This window comes from Phaseolus vulgaris, chromosome 11 (assembly GCF_051622355.1).
Source record: "Phaseolus vulgaris cultivar YP4 chromosome 11, ASM5162235v1, whole genome shotgun sequence".
In the NCBI taxonomy this organism is placed as follows: Eukaryota; Viridiplantae; Streptophyta; class Magnoliopsida; order Fabales; family Fabaceae; genus Phaseolus; species Phaseolus vulgaris.
This window is the reverse complement of record NC_143508.1, coordinates 46,439,319-46,457,072: the sequence shown is the minus strand read 5'-3', so window position 1 is coordinate 46,457,072 and position 17,754 is coordinate 46,439,319. Positions and strand designations below refer to the sequence as shown.

The 17,754-nt window shown below is 32.2% G+C and overlaps 1 non-coding gene and 1 pseudogene across 1 annotated transcript; both read right to left on the bottom strand.

Annotated features, from left to right (window-relative positions):
* Positions 1–14,084: 14,084 nt before the first annotated feature.
* LOC137811593 (small nucleolar RNA R71) lies at positions 14,085–14,189 on the bottom strand. Its single transcript, XR_011081106.2, has one exon. It is a non-coding gene; the product is annotated as a small nucleolar RNA R71 (small nucleolar RNA).
* Positions 14,190–15,231: 1,042 nt separating this feature from the next.
* On the bottom strand, positions 15,232–17,490 carry LOC150023301 (uncharacterized; annotated as a pseudogene).
* Between the last annotated feature and the right edge of the window lie 264 nt (positions 17,491–17,754).

The following is a 17,754-nucleotide window of genomic DNA, read 5'->3' as shown; positions in this document are numbered from 1 at the left end:
ACCTCAGATGAACCCAAAGATGAATGAGATGAAGGCACAGATGAACCCAGAGATGAACACAACACTTTCAGATGAATAACCTCTACGTTAATGAAGCCCCTAACACACACTATGACTTACGAATCTCTCCAACTACACACTCTATGCTTCGCTCTCTCTTTGCTTATGCTTTGCTTATCTGTGACTGTGAATGGAGGAAGCAACGTTTATAAAGAAACCAGAAACCTCACGCACCTACCTCTCACCCACTTCATTGATGAGGTTTCAAACTTTCACATGGTCAATAGATTCCTGAGCCAAGTCAGGAATCTCATGCTTTCATCTGGCATGCATGCAGAGCCACTATGCTTCTTGATTCCAGCACAAAAGTAAGGGCAACATTGGAAATTCCTCGTGATGACTTGGCACTTGCACTGCACAGTGAAACTTTCTCTTCATCTTTCAGAAGAAACACAATTCACTCAACTTTCTCTTTCGCTGCACCCTCACCCTAAACCATGCCTGGATCCAAACGGGGTGCTGTTGTGACTTCCGTCGTCGCCAACAGTGGTATATACGTTTTATCTACAGAGCATATACATCAAAATATTTATAATTACAGGTTTAAGTATAATACTATTTATACATTTATTCAAATAGTACAATGTTATATCTAACCATATGCGTGTTCTGAAGTTCAAGGATGAACAATTAGGAAACAACACACGTAACACAGATGCAGGTTTCTGGTTTTGAGGCTGAGCTATTCAATGCCATATTTCTTGCTTAAGAGGTGGAAAACAACTCTCTAACAAATTACACCATCTTCACATAGGAGCTCTTAAGTTTTGCTCTTTGGATTTGCTTATATCTTGTTTGTTGTTGGTAATATGGTAGCATGCTCCCATTGTTGTTATGCACTATCTTAATCAATATGTTTTCTTTGTCATTCTTGTTGCCTTAAAAGTGTTTAGTTTAGTTTTTATTTTGTGTGTCTTCATTTATCTTTTGCCTTAATAAATGATGATAAATTTAAAAATAAATATTTTTTAACTGGTTAAAAAGTTTTTTAATTAGTTTTAATTTGATTTTTGGAAAGTTAGAGGTTTTCAGTTTGTTATCTTTTAAATTAATTAATGGAAAATATTTAACAAAATTTTGAATTTTCTAAAATATGTTTTATATTATGAAAAATCATGTTTTAATATCTAACCTAAGAAATGTTTTTAGTTTTTGAATACTTTCTATTAAAATTCAGTTTTCATGTATATTAATTTTTTTAATTGAAATAAACATATTGTAAAATTTTGAATTTTCTAAAATATGTTTTATATTATGAAAAATCATGTTTTAATATCTAACCTAAGAAATGTTTTTAGTTTTTGAATACTTTCTATTAAAATTCAGTTTTCATGTATATTAATTTTTTTAATTGAAATAAACATATTGTTTTAATTTGTTAACAAGTTGATTTTAATTAACTGCACTCATTTGATAAAAACTATTTCTGTTAATCTTCTATAAAAGGGTCTTCATTATTTCAGAAGAAAAAGTTGACACCACTTACATTGCCTTACTGAGAAACGTTATTTTAAAGAATTAGTCTTTTAAATATATTTGAGTTTTCTGGACACAAAACCTTCATCATTTATATAACACTCAACAACTAAGTCTACAACACTAGAAATAAAAATAAACAAAATAAAAGAAAACTATAGAAAAAAGTAAAGAAGGATTCATAGCATATTTTCCCCGAAAGGATGCCGTTTTGATAATTGTTCAGTCGCGCTCAGTTTTGAGAATTCAGCCTTGAATTAAGTGATAAGAAAATGATATTTTCATTTATTTTACTCTTTTGTTATATTTCAAATTAATTGTCGATAGATGTAAATAAGAGGATATTGTAGTTTAGTGTAAATGTACATAAAGGTAGATTAACCACGGTTAAAATCAACATTTAAAGACGGTTTCAGAATCGTCATTATTGCCGGTGTCGTTAAAAGGTGTGGGTTTTTCACGTCATTAACCATGTTGTTCTCACATACTTCAATGCTTCTAAATCTAGCGGGTGTTGGTCGTTGAAAAACTGTGACATTTGAATTTTTTTGAATTTTAGTGCATGAATAATAAATCTCAAATTTTAAAGTGTTTATTGTATTGAGGTATTACCTTATCCCAACCTTTCTTAATTTCAGCTTGCAAAATAGTCAACATCCACTGCATAACATAATAACCGCACTCATAATTTTCAGGTTGCCTGTTGGACTGCATGTGAAAATAAATGTATTAAATGAATGAGTGAAACACATTAAATTAAGTGAACAAATATACTTTAAATACCTTAAGGTACATCCAAGTGAGTTTTTGTGCGTTTGAAGTTCTCCTCCCACACAACATATTATATCCAGAGTAAGCACTAAAATAATAAGATTTCATGTTAGAATACATAACATTATATAATATATAAGTAATAATAAATGTTAAATGAAACTGTCGTACCTATCTATAATGTTTTTAAAATAGGTAGGAGGTTTTTTATGCAAGGAGCAAAACCATGTAGCGGTATGATCTTGAACAGATATGATCAATAGTTGCCAATGACGCCTGTATAACAAATCAGTTAATTAGTTTCTCTTATTTCAATAATTTATTAAAACTTATTTAATAAATAAGAACTTACTCATGGATGTACAGAGCAAAATAAATGTGTTTTCCACCATTCTTTAAGGCAGTGGTGATGTATGTTTGTGTTTCCGACTTCTTGTTTCCAATTGATTGAGTGATTTGAGGGTCTAAAAACCCATATATATTGTGTTTCCCATCATCAAAGCATAATCCAGAAAGATACTTAAATTTCAATAAGTTAGTACTAATATATTTAATAAATCAAAAGTATAGAGATTTTAAAATTTGAACTTACATCATCCATAATTGCAGAACTGTTATGTTAATCTCTTGATCTCCGGATGCAAGGTCCAACAAATCAGACATGTGAACGTACAACGGTAGATTACTATGCCTTCCAAAAACATTGGCATCCCATGGAACCTCTAAGACAGTTGTATCTAAAGTTGTAGCAACTTCCACCAATGCCGCCAGAGGATCATCAATGGAGACTATTTTCTTCTTTCCCAGAGGCAGATTTGTCTTAGGTTCCTGCTACTCATCAAAACAAACAAATACTTAAATTAGTTAGAATGTAATATATCTGATATATAATTCTATTAGTATTAGTGCAAAGATATACCATAGAGTCTATAGGTCTGACGAGATGTCTAAGACAGACAACGAAAGTATGTAATGTCTCTGTTACAATTGTGACCTCTGATGTCGGCACAGGAACTGCAAGATCACCATAAAGGACCTTCTCCACCGTGACTTTCATGAAATTAGAAGGAAGAGGCACATTGTGTAACATTGTGACCCCTTCATAACATTTACCCAAGGCAACGAGTCGGGTCAAAGAATTATACTCAACATATAATTCGCATTGGCTAGTTGAGCCAAAGTCATCCCCTGATAGATCAATTGCCGAACAAGTCCCTTTAGTGCTGACTTTCTTAATAGGAGGTGGAGGTGGTTCATGTTTTACCATAGTAGGTGGTTGCTGTGAGAGTCCTAAACCCTCCCACCGCTTTTTGAACTCCATTTCCATTCGCGCACTAAACTCCTCCATGAAGCTTTCTTTAAGGTCTTGAGTTACCTCAGTCTTTAACTGCTCACGTAGTTGTAGTAAATACTCTTGGCTAGGTTCATTGGACAATTGTTCCTTGCTGTGTAATGGAGTTCCAAAGTATGACCGAATATCAACCCCATATCCAGCTACACGAACACGTCTAGGGTGTTCAGGTCGTCCGAGAGCAACATTAAGAGTATCATTGCGACCACATGGTTTAAAAGTCCCCTGTGTTGATTGCTCATTAAGAGAATCCTAAAACAAATGAAAAGAAATTGTCAAACTTCAACACATTGAATTTAAAATAACACATAGAAAACATATTTCTTACAATGCGTTCAACTGTTTGTTCTGTAGACTTAGAACTCCATGTCCCTAATGGGTTTATACGGGCACCCTTCCACATCTCATGTCGGAGTGGTGGGGATGGAGGTCTTAAAGAATCTACACTATTCATTTCCTCAATGAAAGTAGAACGTGCTTTAATCTTTTCTTCAAGCATCTTCTGCTCTAGCAACTTATAACCACCACGAGACAATAAGTGTGGGGTATCATTATGTGTCTGACTGGCTTTTGCTTTGTTCCGAACCTCCTATCATAACACTCAAAATTTAGTAATACGTTAATATAAACTATATTCAAATATAAAAGTGATATTAACCTGCCATTTTTCAGTTTGTCGAATATTCACAAACTGCTGCCAAGTTTCTTCATCAATGGATGCATATTTTGCACAAGGATTTTCTTCTTTCCTTTCCCCATATATATAATTTGTTGTCAATTTTGATTTGAACTGACGAAACTTGACACCCACATCTGAAAGAACCTTCGTTTTCAAGGTTTCCACATTTGGGATCTTGTAATGCGTCTACATTGTTTGAAAGAATTAGTTCATAAACAAAAACAAAGTATAAAAGAACTTTAGATTGAGCAAAGTAAAAACAGTTACATACCAGAATATCTTTCCAAATCATGTTTTTCTCGTGGTCAGTCACGTGATCCCAGGACTGAGTTAAGATAAAGATCCTTTCACGAGACAGTACTCCGAGATAACTCCTATATTTCTTTTCATATTGCCCAGTGGCCACACCAGTGTGGATATCAATAGACAAAGGTATTTTGTCATCTTTATCTATCTTCTTAAACATATTCTTTAATCTTGTAGGTCCTCTACCAATTTTTGAATGAGAAACTTTATCATCTGCCATGTTCCTGTTATCAAACAAATATGATAAGCATCAAGAATATGAAATATAATTAAAATGAAATATATTGTAAAACTAAACATGAATCACATGTACATACAAATATATATTCCTTCATCATGATCATTTCGAGTTGCATGTACAACATCAGCAACATCCTCGTACTCTTTATTGACGGTCGTTCATGTAAGTGATTCAATCTCACAAATGTCATTGTTTGTATCTTCTGGGTCATTATGTTGTTTTTTTCCATGTAGCACAATAGACCAGTGGTCAGACGTAGGATCTTGGATATAGAAAACTTGGGAAGCTTGATGTGCCATTATAAATGGTTCGTCATGATAACCTATCTTTCGAAAGTCAACCAAAGTCATTCCTGATTCATCAACTTTGACACTAGTCTTATTGTCAACCCACTTGCATTTGAAAATAGGTACAGTAAACTTGGTATAATTAACTTCCCAAATCTCTACTATGACACCATAATAAGGCATTGATCCCACAACAGGATTTTGATCATTTGCAGTTGAAAACTGCATAGACTCTGCCTCCAAGGTGACTCCGCTATTTTGCACTGTACTCCTATCATCTCGAGACTTTGTGTAAAACAAACAACCATTTACTTCATAGTCAGAACAACATAAAACATCAAATTTGAGACTGTTTGCAAGCCATGTTAATGTTTCAGATGCTGATGGATCATTCATTATTTGTTGCTTAAACCATGACATGAAAATTTTGTTATGCTCAATTAACACCCATTTTTCTGATTGTCTTAGATTTTTATATTTGACAATGTCTTTGTGTGTATCTAAGTATGGTAACACCTCATCAGTGTTATTCAAGATATACAAGTGTGCTTGCAGAACCTCTTCTCTAGATTTGCTTATGACATGTACACCTTTTGAAGATTTACTTATGAATCTACGAGAGTGCCAACCTTTTTCAGGAACTCCTATACATTTGGCTTTTGACATGTACTCAGAACAAAACTCAATAGATTCTTCTAAAATGTATCTTTCAATAATGGAAGCTTCTGGACGACATTGATTCTTCACATATCCCTTCAAAATCTTCATGTATCGTTCAACTGGATACATCCATCGCATATAAACTGGCCCGCACAATCTGATTTCTCTTACAAGATGAACAACCAAGTGTACCATAATATCAAAAAAAGATGGAGGAAAAAACATCTCGAGTTGACACAAGATAACAATTATTTCTTCTTCAAGTTCATCCAACTTCTGAGAGTCAATCTCTTTACTACATATGGAATTGAAAAATGAACATAGTCGAGTGATTGTATGCCTAACATTTTTGGGCAAGATTCCACGAATAGCCACCGGTAGTAATTGCTGCATTAGAACGTGACAATCATGTGACTTTAGGCCAATTAGTTTCAAATCATTCATAGATACAAGACTCTTCACATTTGAAGAGTAGCCTTGTGGTACCTTAACACCTTTAAGACATTCACAGAAACTTGTTTTCTCTTTCTTTGACAAAGTGTAACACGCTGCAGGCAAGTATGTACATTTACCAACTTCTCTCGGTGCCAATGCCTCTCGTATATTCATCTCAATCAAATCCAGACGTGCATTCACACCATCCTTTTTTTTGCCTTTAATGTTCATAAGTGTTCCTATTAGACTGTCACACACATTCTTTTCTACGTGCATTACATCTAGACAATGTCTGACATCTAACTTACACCAATACGGAAGATAAAAAAAATATTGATCTCTTCTTCCATATTTCACTCACAGTTTGCTTCTTCTTCATTTTTCCAAAAGTCACATTAACATTTTTTTTTTCATAAATTTCAACACCACTTAAGGGAGTGGGACAAATGTCATGTTCTTGGTACGGATGATATTTCTTTAGAAATCTACGATGCCCAAGATACACGGTTTTTCTTCCGTGTTTCAACTGCTCATAAGATGTCTTGTCTTGACATATTGGACATGCTCTATGGCTTTCACACTATAACCTGACAAGTTCCCATATGCAGGGAAGTCATTGATAATACAAAACAACATCGCATGCAATCGGAAAGATTCATTCTTAAACGCGTCAAACACATCAACCCCTTCATTCCACAATAACTTCAAATCTTCAATCAGTGGATTAAGATAAACATCTATGTCATTTCCAGGTTGTTTTGGACCAAAGATCATCATAGATAACATCATGTATTTGCGCTTCATACACAAAGCAGGAGGTAAGTTGTAAATCACTAACAAAACTGGCCATGAACTATGATTACTACTTAAATTTCCAAAGGGATTCATTCCATCAGTTGCCAATCCAAGTCTGAAGTTTTTTATTCTTTTCCAAATTCAGGAAATTCTTTATCAATATTCTTCCACAGCAAAGAATCAGCAGGATGACGAAGTAGTCCATCACATTTTCTATTATCTGCATGCCACCTAAGGTTTTTAGCGTCATCTGCATTTGCAAACAAACGCTTAAGCCTTGGAATTATTGGAAGATACCAAACAACCTTAGCAGGAGGACCTTCCTTTGTGAATTCATCAATTTCATCATTCTGACCAACTTTAACCTTATAACGTGACAAACCACATCTGGGACATCTTCTTAAATCTTCATACTCATTTCTGTATAAAATACAATCGTTAGGACATGAATGTATTTTTCTATACTCCATACCCATTGGACAAAATATTTTTTTTGTCTCATAATTTTGATTGGGCAGGGTATTTCCTTCTGGAAGCATGTCCTTAAGCAATTGAAGCAATTCTGTAAAACTTGTGTCGGTCCATCCATTCATTGCCTTCAAATTCATCAACCTTAACACTGCTGATAATTGTGTGAAGTTAGTTGAACCACGATACAAAGGAGTCTCTGCATCATTAGACATATTTTCGAAAACTGCATTAGCAAAAGATTCTGCTCCCACATCACGAATCATGTCTTCTAATCTATCACCCATCGAGAAATGAACTTCCTTCGAAAATCCGCGCACACTTGGCAAGTCTAACAATTCACCATGCCACGTCCATGTTGTATAACTTTTCAAAAATCCATCACATAAAAGATGCTCTCTAATTTCGGAAACACTCAATATCCTTCCATTCAAACAATTGACACAAGGACACCTTATTCTTACTCCATTATTACAACTAACGACATTATGTTCTGCGAACTGTATGAATTCTTCCACCCCTTTTTCGTAAGCATCACTTATTCGTGGTGTATTAATCCAACTCCGATCCATGGAACTGCTAAACTAAGAACCACGGACTCAGAACCAATGCATTCAATATGTAATCATTAAAAAATAAATCAAAATTGTCGAAGGTCGGACACCTCCGGACTCAATACCAATGCGTTCAACATGTCAAAAAAATATAATCATTAAAAACTAAATCAAAACTGCCGAAGGTCGGACATCTCTGGACTCAGACTCAGTTCGTTCAATATATAAAAACAATATATAATCATTAAAAACTAAATTCAGATTGTCGAAGGTCGGACACCCTCGGACTCACACTCAGTGTATTCAATATATAAAATCAATGCCTAACTCAGAACAAACACATTCAAAATATAGTAAATAATTACTAATCAACACATATATACTAACTACTATTAATATAAATACCAACATTTATTATAAATTTAATTAAATAAATTAAAATACTAATTAATATAAATATTTATTATAAAATTAATTAAATAAAAAAAATTGATCTTTTTGGCGCGTACGACACAGTGTAGGTGAAGAAAAGGGAAATCCGGTGCGGTGGACCAATCTGGGAGCAGTGGCGGCTAACTGGCTGGTGCAGCACCTGGTGGCGGGGTCAGCGGCGCTGGGGCGCGCGACGTAGGGGTGAGCTGCGCGGGGACGCGCGACGCAGAGGCATGCGACGACGCAGGGGCACGCGGGGCGTGCGGCGGCACAGGGTCGCGCGTGCGTGCAACGGTGAAGGGGCGCGATGGTGGTGGTGCAGGGGGGCGGTTGCGGTGGCTGGTGGCAAGGGCGGCGAATGGTTGGCCTGTGTGGGTGAGAATGAAGAAGAGTGAACCTGTGTGGTGTGCTGCTGAAACCTGTGAGAAAGAAGAGAAAGAAGAGCGCAAGTGTGAAAATGCAAACATGTACTGAAATTTAAAAAAACAACATTTAACGACGGTTCTAGGGAACCATCGTGGTATCTCCACTTTTAACGTCGGTTCTGGAGCGAACCGTCGTTGTATCCTTGCACACCCACTTTTAATGACGGTTCAGACAGAAACCGTCGTTAAAAGTACAAAAAATTCAAAAAATTACAGAATTGCCCCGCCTCGCTTATTACGATGGTTGTTTCTAAACCGTCTTAAAATGGTGTCGTTGATGAAGTATTTTGTACTAGTGAATTATGTTGGAAAATGCTTTAAAAGTGATTTTCAGCGAAGTATTTTAAAAAAAAATTCGGGTGTTTAAAAATTATTATTCACCCTTAAATCTTTTTTATCTACATTTATAAAATTGTTAAAAATAACTTTGCCTCGTATAAATTATTATAATATATTTAAGATATAAATACTCATCAAAATATTTACAAGTTTAAATATAATATTATTTATATATTTAAATACATTTATTCAAATAGTACAATTTTATATATAACCATATGCGTGTTCCGAAGTTCAAGGACTTACAATTAAGAAACAACAACTGAAAAAACTATGAATAATTATTTATATTTGGCAAGACTTAGCACCCTTAGTCTTTGTTCCACCAAGGTTATATATGAAGGAGGTTATACCTTGAAGTTGCTTAGATATAGTTGTCTATTATTTAAATTGATTTTTCTTAGGGTTTTATTAATAAAGATATAGTAAGTGCACTAAGTGAATAAATATTGAATTGAATATCCTAAGTTTTATTTTTACATTTGTGAATGCATATATAATTATATATGTTTCACTTCTGAGTGAAATGGAGTTGTTCTTGTTCTCTCCTTGTTTAACTTGGGAGTATAGTTATACAAGCAAAAAAATTCTAGTTTTACTGCCAAAATTGTAGAGGCAATCTCAAGAGGTCATAAAAAAAGCTTGATGCCAAAATGGAACAAAGAAAAATAAACTAGAGATTCACAATGATAATAATTAGTTACTTGAGTATGTGTTAAAAGGTTAATGTTTGGATTTGATGGTTATAACTTTGAAGAACATAATATTATTTTAAGCATTAACTGAGGTGACAACAATTTCTTTGGCTTGGTGCCCTGTGTTCCTAGTAATTGTATTCCTCATTTATTAGTTACTTGTTTGTCCTGTAGTAATATACTTGTTAACCAATTTTTTATTTGAACAAGTTATTTTATTTAAATAAATTCAAATAGTAAATATATCAAATTTAATTTTTATTTATTTTTTAGAATATTTTTTTATTTCTCAATTTAAACTACTGTTGCATTGAATTTTTTCATAATTTCTATTATGTGTAATTATCATAACATCATGTAATAAAATATGTATTACATCAATTTGTAATGTTAATTTTTTTTAACTTGAACTGCGAACAAATTTAAAAGTAATCCAACTAATAAAAAAATAGTGTAATAATTAATTATCACTATACAATTGAGATAGATAACAATAGGTAAAACGAAATTAAGATTAACAAGAAAATATATAAAAAATTTGTTATGGTTAGACACGGGTGTATTAGAAACTATACTTTTAAACATTAATTCAAAATGCAATGAATGAATTAAAAAGTGCTGATAAGTACTTAACTTGAACGTAAATTTTTTTATATTAAGAGTAAATATAAATTATAGAGCTTAATTATATAACTTTCCTCGAATTAATTTTTTAATTTAATGGAAAATGGCTGGATATTTTTCCGGCTTTTTTATTAAGCAAAGATTTGGACGCCAAGTGTTCATGTATTTGGTACCATATGTATTTGTCGCAAATGAAAAATATTTTAAGATTATGGAATATTGGTTAATATCGAAAAATATTGGAAATTTCCTAAGAATAAAATAGTATAAGAAATAGAATTTTGAATTGGAGACTTGATTGGTCTGTAAGTACAATTACATTTAATTTAATTAATAAAGTAAATTATTAATAAGTTTTTGTTTTGTGCTTGTCAGTGTTTCAGAATTTAATTTTATAGACTTATATGTTGGTACGACGGAGGTTTTAAACCTATTATATTTATGAAAATTTTAAAATTTAATATCTTTTTTTATTCTATGAAAGTTTTATGGAGTTTCTAATATTCATGGTATTTTGTGAAGATTTTTGAAATTCATAGCATATTATGAAGCTTCTAAAGTACTATTACATTTAATTTAATTTAATTAGCAAAGTAAATTATTAATAAGTTTTGGTTTTATGATTGCGGGTATTTCAGAATTTTATGATTAGTTTTATATATGCTGGTACATCGAAAGTTTTCAAATCCATTATATTTTATAATAGTTTTAAAATCTATATAATCTTATATTTTACGATAATTGTATGGAAGTTATGATATTCATGATATTTTATTGAAGATTTTGAAATTTATAATAGTATATGAAGTCCTGAAACTAATAATACTTATGGAGGTTTTTAAATTTATGATAATTAACAAGGATTTAAAAATATTTTTTTGTTAAATTTAAATATTGATTTTTCTTGAAATTTAAAATTAGTTTGATTGGAGAATCTACATATCATATAAATAATTTAATAGAAATTTTAATTATTGTTTATATAAAAATAAATCTCCAATAATTGTAGTTTATATCCTTTTGTTTACCGTTTTATCTATATTTATAAAATAAATTTAAATATTTAAAAATATCAGATTGTTAAAAATAATTGCATCATATATAAATTATTATAGTATATTTAAAATATAACTATACATAAAAAAAATTATAATTACAAGTTTAAATATCATACTATTATATATTTAAATACCTTTATACAAATAGTACAATTTTATATTTTATATCTAACCATATACGTGTTCTGATGTTCAAGGACTTATAATTAAGAAGTAACAACTACTGAGAAATTATGAATAATTATTTATATTTGGCAAGACTTGTCACCCTTAGTCTTTGCCAAAGGTTATATATGGAAGTTACTGAGAAATTATGAATAATTACTTTTATTTGGCAAAGACTTGTCACCCTTAGTCTTTCCCAAAGGTTATACATGGAAGTTGCCTAGATGACCTTTAAGGTCTATACTTTTATTTGGCAAAGACTTGTCTCCCTAATTTCTATTATTTAATATTATTCATAATATTTAATATATTATTATAATAATTAATAATCTTATTAATTTGAGTAATAATATAAATAATATTAAATATATGAATAATATTAATAATGTATATTATTAGTTATATTAATTTTGATAATCATACTAATAAATATAATAGTAATTACAACACGACAACAAAACTTTACTGATGTAATGGTAAAAAAAAAATTGTAGTGATTTAGAGGATCGAGTTCAGGTCCCACCCACAGTTAATTCCTAACATTAATAATTCTAATAACATATATAATAATTGTCAATGTCAATAATATAATATTTATGATATTTTATGAAGATTTTGAAATTCATAGTATGTTACAAGGTTTTGAAATACGATTACATTTAATAAATAACACAAATTATTAATAAGTTTTGGTTTTATGTTTTTGAAATACGATTACATTTAATAAATAACACAAATTATTAATAAGTTTTGGTTTTGTGTTTGTTGGTGTTTCAGAATTTGATATGATTGGTTTTATATGTTGTTACAACTAAAGTTTTGAAATCCATTATATTCTATGAAGGTTTTAAAATCACTATCATCTTATATTATATTTTATGAAGGTTGTTTGGAGGTTCTGATATCCATGATATCTTATGAAGATTTTGAAATTTATAGTATGTTATGAAGGTTCTGATATTCATGATATTTATGAAGATTTTGAAATTTATAGTATGTTATAAAGGTTTTGAAACTTAGTATTTTATAGAGGTTTTTAAATCCATTGTAATTAACAAAGATTTAAAAGTCTCAGTTGATAAATATTGACTTTTCTCGGGATTTAAAAACGCTTTGAGGCACGTTTCCAACAGATGATCTGGGTTGGAGAGTCTACAATCTTGGGTAAATGACTTAATGAAAATTTAACCATTGCTTATATAAAAATAAACTTTCACTAAAATTATTTTTTCTTGTAGTTTATATCTTTTTGTATACAATTTTATCTATATTTATAAAATAAATTTTAATATTTAAAAATATCAAATTGTTAGAAATAACTTTGCATCATATATAAATTATTATAGTTTTTTTTCTTTGCAATGATATAAATTATTATAGTATATTTAAAATATAATTATACATAAAAAAATTATAATTATAAGGTTAAATAAGAAGAAGCTTTTATGGGTTCGATATCCGTCCTTAGAGACCATTTATTACTTCGGACTCGATATATTTGCCAAAATTAAGTAATCTAGTTTTTGGCGTCGTAGTCGATGAACAATTTTGTTAAAATTTGAAAGTACAAATTCCTAAACATATTCTTTAGTGTTTTAATTTTTATTTCATATTTGCTTTAATTTTATTATTTTACAAATATTTATTATTTTTATTGCTAGTTATTCCTTGTTATAATCCTTGAGTGAGTTGTTTTATATATGATATTAAAAGGACATGTTTCTAAGGATCAATTGCAATTTGAAACAGAAATTGAAAAGATAGTTCAGAAGAACAGGGTTAAAAAGAGAAAAGTATAGCAAGGAGAAATTAAAGAAAAATCATCAACCACTTCTACCTTTCACATTGAAACTATTCAGGAAGAAAGCAACATGTCTGAAGCATAACCATTACAACTTAGAAGAAGACTTGGTGATTATGCTATGCAATAGGGGCCAAAACATTTTTCTAGTATTGCAATACCTAGTACCACTAAGACCTTGGAGATGAAGCCTACATTCCTCAGTTTGATTAGTACTCATCAATTTATAGTAATGGACCATGAGGATTTGTATACACATTTGTCTACATTTTATGAGTTGGTGGAAATAATGGGCTTTTAATCAGGTGATATAGAATATGCTTATTTGTGTTTGTTTTCTTTTTCATTGGTAGGAAAAGGGAAGGAATGACTCAAACCCCATCTGAATCAGAGCCTCACTAGTTGGAAAGATGTAGAGGAGAAAGTTTTACAGAGATTTTATCCACTATCCCGCTACATCAAAGCAAAGTCTGATATTTCTATGTTTAGACAAGGATCAGATGAAGCCTTTTGTGAAGCATGGGAAAGGTTTAAAGCGATGCTGAGAAAATGTCCAAATCACGAGTTTGAAGATATTGCACAATTGAACATCTTTCATAATGGCCTTAGATCTGACACAAAAATGCTTCTAGACGCGACAAAGATGATTGATGCAATGACATCAACGGGAAATCAAGCCCATAATGATAGATAGATCGAGCAAAAGAAATGGATGTTGGACCTTAATACTTCAGATGCGATTTTGACTCAAAACAAAATCCTAACACAGTAGATTAAAGCTTTGACCAAGCAGATGTCTAAGCTACCACAACAAATACAATTTGCGCATCTTGTTAGAGTCAACATCAACGAATGAGGTGTGATTTTGTGGAGGTGATATGACCACCCAAATGGTCATTGTTCTTACCAGAATAATCCATCTAAAGAGAAGAGGAGATTAATCATATGAGAAACTAGGGAAGACAAAGTGATTTCTCCAACAACAAATATCAAAATAATATGCATCAAGGTTGGATGATATGAATCCAAATAGAAATGACAATAAAATTGGGAATTTAGGGTTACGGAACGGAATAAATTCAAAACAGTAACAATTAGAAACCTGGATAAAGGAAGGCGCCACAAACAAAGTTCGATAAGCCTAAGGATGATCGCCACAAGAATTGGTGGATTCTTGATAAGATCGCAAAATGCAGGGAAAAACTCTAGCAGAGAAACACTCTCTAAAATTGTCAAAATATCCATCCCCTATTTTGAGTTCCAATAGTGTATAAATTACAAGTTTAGCTAGATGTCTTTTCTTGTTTGTAAGCAAATAAGACGAAACTACAATCCTTATATTTCAAGAAGGATCATTTGCCCTAGTGGTTAAGTTGATACTTTCCTTCTGGTTCTGGGTTCAAATCCTAACTCCAAACAAAATAATAATATTATTTTTATTTTAATATTCCAAGCTTGTTGTGCGTGTAATTAGCTTAGTCTTTTTAAACTGTGGGCCTCCAAAAGATTAGCCGACCTTGGGCTTGGATGTCCGCATCATTCCCTCCTTCTTGAGAAAGACCTTGGAGGATGTCCGCATCATTCCCTCCCTCTTGAAAAAGACTTGAAGTTAAATCCAAAGCTTCATATTAAAAATGCGACTCATATTGTACTTACTTGGAAGATCAATCTTGTAGGCATTGTCCTTAATCATTTCTAACACTTGAAAAGGTCCATCTCGTCTAGGTTGGAGCTTGGATTTTCTTTGTCTAGTTAACATTTCTTTCCTCATGTGTACCCAGACCCCATCTTTAGGATCAAAGATTCCTTTGTTTGCTTGTTTAGAATAACCTTCACCTTTTTCTTCAACAAGTGCTTCAACCTTTTTATGTTGCTTTCTCACATAGTCAACCTTAGCCTGTGGATCTTTATGCTTTAAAACAGAAATGTTAGGCATAGTTAACAAATCTAATGGAGTTAAAGGATTTAATCCATACAAAATTTCAAATGGATCATAATTCGATGTGTTGTCAACAATCATATTGTAAGCAAATTCAATATGATGTAAACATAATTCTTGGATAGTTGTCACCTTTTCATAATCTACATGAACTCCTTTGGCACTTACCACAAAACACAAAAGTGCAATTTGTTCAGGACAAAATGTGCATTTCTCAAGATTAGCATACAACTTTTTTGTTCTAAGAACATTTAAAACAGCACACAAATGTTCCTCATGTAATTCCAAACTAGTGCTATAGATCAAGATGTCATCAAAATACACCACAACAAATTTGCCCAAAAATTCTCTCAAAACATAGTTCATTAATCTCATAAAAGTGCTTGAGGCATTTGTTAGCCCAAATAGCAACACACGCCAGTCATACAATCCATATTTTGTTGTAAAGACAATTTTCCATTCATTCTCATTCCTAATCCTAATTTGATGGTAACCACTTCTTAAGTCAATTTTTGAAAATATACAACCATCATACAATTCATCCATTAAATCATCTAACCTGGGAATATGGTGTTTATACTTAATGGTAATGTTATTGAGTGCTCTGCAATCTGTGCACATCCTCCAATAACCATTATTTTTAGGCACCAAAATTACTAGAACAGCACATGGGCTCATGGTCTCTTGTACCCATCCTTTGTTCATGAGTTCTTCAACTTGAGTTTGGATTTCCTGCAAAACAGAATCAACACTAGGAAGAAAATTAATTTGGTTAGAATGGTCAGCAACCAAAGCGTTGTTTTTGCAATAAGGTAAATAAAGAGGTTTGCTAGAAAGTAGCAACTTCTTCACTTCATTCACTTTCAGTAATCCACTCATTTTTCTCTCATGTGTTTCTCTCTTTTTAAGTGTTTCACTCTTGCTCTGTTTAGGTGTTTCACTCATCTCTCTTTTCTCTTGGACTCTCTTTTCTCTCAATTTGATTTGATCCTCACACACCTCTCTAGGAGATAAGGGTTTGAGAATGATCTTCGTATTATTCTGCATGAAAGAGATTTTATTAGTGAAACCATCATGAATAGCCTTGGTGTCAAACTGCCACGGCCTCCCTAACAAAATGTGAGTTGCCTACATTGGAACCACATCACACAAGACATTGTCATTATATTGTCCTATGGATAGGTTCACCTCCACTTGCTTACTCACTGTCATCTCTCCATCTTCACTAAGCCATTGAAGCTTGTATGGCCTTGGGTGCGGTTTTGTCTCCAAATTCAATTTGGTAACTAGTCTTGAGCTAGCTACATTGGTGCAACTTCCTCCATCAACTATGAGTGAACATATTTTCCCTTGAATGGAACATCTAGTATGGAAAATATTTTCCCTTTGGGTTTGGTCCAAAGCTTGCATTTTACTTCCCATAAGTCTTCGAATCATCAACAAATCACCCTCCAATGTATCCAACTCCACCTCTACCTCTTCCTTCTCTTCTTCACTTGAAGGTTCACTAACTATTTGTGTCTTTGACAAACTGATCATATTCTTTTTTGTTGGACATTCTGAAGCATAATGTCCTCTTCCCAAACATTTGAAACATTTTACCTCACTTGTTTTCCTTTTAGGTGGTGAGTTACTATATCTATGAGGTGACTTCCCACTTGAAGATGTGACTGAACTTGAGGGAACTCCTTTATCCTTCATCACCTTATCCTTCCAATTGAAATTTTTATTATTGTTAAAACTCCTCATGATTCCCTTCCTCTTGAGTTGTTGTTCTACTTGGTTAGCCTTATGCAACAACTCTTTCATGTCAACATACTTTTGCAGCTCCACAACATCCCTAATATCATGATTCAATCCATTAAAAAACCTTGCCATGATTGCTTCGTTTTCTTCATTCTTTCCAGCTCTAATCATGGTCACCTCCATCTCTTTAAAATACTCTTCCACACTTCTATTCCCTTAAGTCATTCTTTGAAGTTTGAGTTGCAAATCCCTATTGTAGCTTGCTGGAATATATCTCTTCCTCATAATCCTTTTCATTTCTGTCCAAGTGTTCACCATGGGTTCCTCATATTTAATTCTCCCCCTTTGGTATTTATTCCACCAAGTTAAGGCATAATGTGAAAATTCAGCTGCTGCCATTTTCATCTTCTGCTCCTCATTGTACTCATTGCAAGCAAACACATGCTC